The 3,705-nt window shown below is 40.0% G+C and overlaps 1 pseudogene; it reads left to right on the top strand.

The window, feature by feature from the left end:
• Window positions 1-234: 234 nt before the first annotated feature.
• Window positions 235-3,365, top strand: LOC118643655 (annotated as a pseudogene).
• The last annotated feature ends 340 nt before the right edge of the window (window positions 3,366-3,705 follow it).

The raw sequence follows: 3,705 nt of genomic DNA, 5'->3' as shown, positions 1-3,705 counted from the left end.
AAAAAGATGCAAATAAGTGGAAATATATACCAGGCTCATGGATAAGAAAAAATAACATCTTTAAAGTGTCCACAATACCCAAAGCAACCTATACATTCAACAAGATTTCTATATCAAAATACCAAAGGCATATTTTACAGAAGTAGAACAAATAATCCAGTATTTTATATGCAATCACAAAGACCTTGAATAGTCACAGCAATCAAGAGAGAAAAGAACAAGGTAGGAAGCATCATGCTACCTGATATCACACTAAAGTACAACTCTAATAGTAATGAAAAGAGCATGGTACTGACATAAAAATAAACATATAGATCAACGGAACAGAATAGAAAGCCCAGAAATAAACCCACACCTAATGTGGCCAATTAATATTTGACAAAGGAAAAATAATCATTCAGTGGATAAAAGGAAGTGTAATAAAATAGTGTTGTGTAAATTGGACAGATACATACAAAAAATGAAACTATACCACCTTCTTACATCATATACAAGAATAAACTCAAAATGGATTATTAACTTAAATGTAAGATTTAACAATAAAACTCCTAGAATAAAACAAAGCAGTAAAATCTAGAACATTTCTCTTAGTAATATTTTTCTCCTGATAGATCATTTTGAGCAAGTAAAACAAAAGAAAAAATAAACAAACAGGACTATGTCAAACTAAAAAGTTTTAGCACAGCAAAGGAAATCATCAATGCACAATGGAAAGACAATTGACTGATGGGAAAACGTATTTGACAATTATGTATCTGATAATGGGTTTAATATTCAAATTTTATAAAAATGTGTACAACTCAACACCCAAAAAACAAACAATCCAATAAAGAAATAAACAGAGGACCTGAACAGGTATTTCTCCAAAGATAACAAAGAGATGGCTGAAACACATATGAAAATATGCTTAATATCACTAATCATCAGACAGATGTAAGTTAAAATCACAATGAGACATCCCCTCACACACATCAGTCAGGATGGCTATCGTCAATAAGTCAATAAACAACAAACAACAAACAAACAATAAGTGTTGGCAAGGATGTGGAGAAAATGGAACCCTCATGTACTTTTGGTGGGAATGTAGAATGGTGCAGCCACTGTGGAAAACAGTATGGATTTTCTTCTAGAAATTAAAAATGGAACTGCTTTATGACTCAGTGATTCCGCTTCTGGGTATATACCCCAAGAAACTGAAATCACTAATTCAAAAGAATACATGTATTCCTATTTTCACTGCAGTATAATATACAATACCCACACTATGGAAGCAGCTCAAGTGTGCATCAATAGTTGAGTAGATTGAAAAGTGGTGGAATATTACTCAGCCATAAAGATGAATGACATCTTACCATTTGTGACAGCATGGATGGACATAGAGGGTATTACACTAAGTGAAATAAGTCAGTCAGAGAAATACAAATATCATATGATTTCACTTATATGTGGAATCGAAACAACAGTACAAATGAACAAACAAAACTAAAGCAGACTCATAGATAAAGAGAATATTTGGATGGTAGCCTGAGGAAAAGGGGGTTGGGGGGCTGGGTGAAAAATGTAAAGGGATTGAGAAGTACAGATTAGCAGTTACAAAACAGTCATGGGGATATAGAGTGAACCATAGAAATCAGGATCAACAATACTGTAAGAACTATGTGTGGTGCCAGGTTGGTACTGAAAATGTTGCAGAAAACACTTTGTGAAGTATATTCTTTTCTAACCGTTATGCTGCACACCTGAGACTATACAAAATAATAATTAGTGTAGCCCTGGCTGGTTTGGCTCAGCAGTTAGAGCCTCAGCTTGCAAACCAGACAGTCCTGGGTTTGATCCCACTAAGGGCAGGTACCTGGTTGCAGTTTGTCCCTGCCCTGTTTAGGGACACGTGGGTGGCAACCAGTTGATGTGTCTCTGTCACATCAATGTTTTTATCTCTCTCTTTCTCCCTCTCCCTCCTACTCTACCTGAAGATAAATGCAAAAATTTCCTCCCATGAGGATAAAAACAAAAAACAACCAATAATGAATGTAAAGTCTTATTGAAATAATCAAAATAAATCAATAAATAACAAAAAAAGTTTGGGAAAGAACTGGCAGACAGCTTTAAGAAAGTCATGAAGATATTTGCAGTACCGTGGTTCTCTAAGTGAGCTTGTACAGTGTTTGCCAATAACTACCAAAAAAATTTAAAATTATCACACTAGTTATTACAACCATAACATATGAAGACCTACTAATTAATGAGAAGGAATATGAATTGTTATAGCAAATGGATAGGAAAATGTATGTCATTTTATGCCTAGTTCAGTTTGCTACCCAATGTAACCTTTAAAATTATTTCTTAATATGTAATCTTTGTGGGGACAAACCAAGTATAGGAAAATGTTAGCAAGTTCACAGGTCCTCAAGGGCACATTCCATATAGCCAGATTGTACAAATACTTGGAGGCGAGAAGAATGGCCCCCAAAACGACTCATTTCCAGTTCATGGGGCCAATGTCTATTTCACCGTAAATCACAAGTCTTTCTAAGTAAATCTGCAAAAGTAAAGCACGGGTCTTTGGTTTCAGTTCTGTTTAAGTGCTGTGATTAGAACTGTTAGGAAGGACAGATTTCACCTGTTTTTGACTTGGCTCTTTTTCTTAGGTTCTACGGAGACTGCTTGGCCAGCCAAAGCCAGAGGCTAAGTTACTGTTGAAAATCAGGTATTTCGCCTTTTCTCTTCCGGCCCCACGCGCTTCGGGAGCCGCGCGCTTCGGTGCAGAGCTGGCCACGTCCAAGAACCACACCACGCACAACCAGTCCCGAAAATGGCACAGAAACGGCATCAAGAAACCCAGATCACAGAGATACAAATCTCTTAAACAGGTAGATCCCAAGTTCCTAAGGAACATGTGTTTTGCCAAGAAGCACAACAAGAAGGGCCTGAAGAAGACTCAGGCCAACAACGCCAAGGCCATGAGCGCACGTGCTGAGGCTAACAACGCCCTGGTCAAGCCCAAGGAGGTCAAGCCCAAGGTCCCAAAGGGCGGCAGCCAAAACTCAGTCGACTTGCCTACATTGCTCACCCCAAGCTTGGGAAGCATGCTCGTGCCACATCGCCAAGGGCCTCAGGCTCTGCCGGCCAAAGGCCAAGGCCAAGGCTCAGACCAAGCACCAGGCTTCAGGTGCAGCTGCAGCTCCAGCTCAGGCCCCCGCTCCCAAAGGTGCCCAGACCACCACAAAGTCTCCACAATAGAGGCTTCTGTCTGCCAAAGTGAGGACGGAAGGACTGATTTGCCCCCTGGGCTGCTGTCTACGTGGAGCTGGTGCCCTCCTGTGCTATCTGTATGAATAAATCTGAGGCAGGATCTGTCCATCAGCCTGTGTCCTGATCCCAGGGCTGGGACTAGGGTTTGGGTGGGGTTGGTATCTCCATTTTCTGTGGGGAAGAGTTCACCCTTTTCTGTCTGGTAGGGTGTGTGTGGCTGGACGTCATGGGAAGTAGTTCCCTGGAATAAAAGAAGGGAGCCTAAAAAAAAAAGAAAGAAAGAAAATCAGCACAAGTGATTGCCCAGGTGAATTTCCAGCACAAGTTTTGGTCACAGGAATGAATGGAAATATTAGCAAAGTACCCTCTAAAGAAATGTCATTACCTTTTTACTTGTAAAGGGCAGCACAGACAGACCCAGTGTGGATACCTGAGTGCCTACCATGTGCGCCG

This window comes from Molossus molossus, unplaced genomic scaffold, assembly GCF_014108415.1.
Source record: "Molossus molossus isolate mMolMol1 unplaced genomic scaffold, mMolMol1.p scaffold_m16_p_1, whole genome shotgun sequence".
In the NCBI taxonomy this organism is placed as follows: domain Eukaryota; kingdom Metazoa; phylum Chordata; class Mammalia; order Chiroptera; family Molossidae; genus Molossus; species Molossus molossus.
Note: the sequence above shows the minus strand (reverse complement) of the source record. Positions and strands in the feature narration are given on the sequence as shown.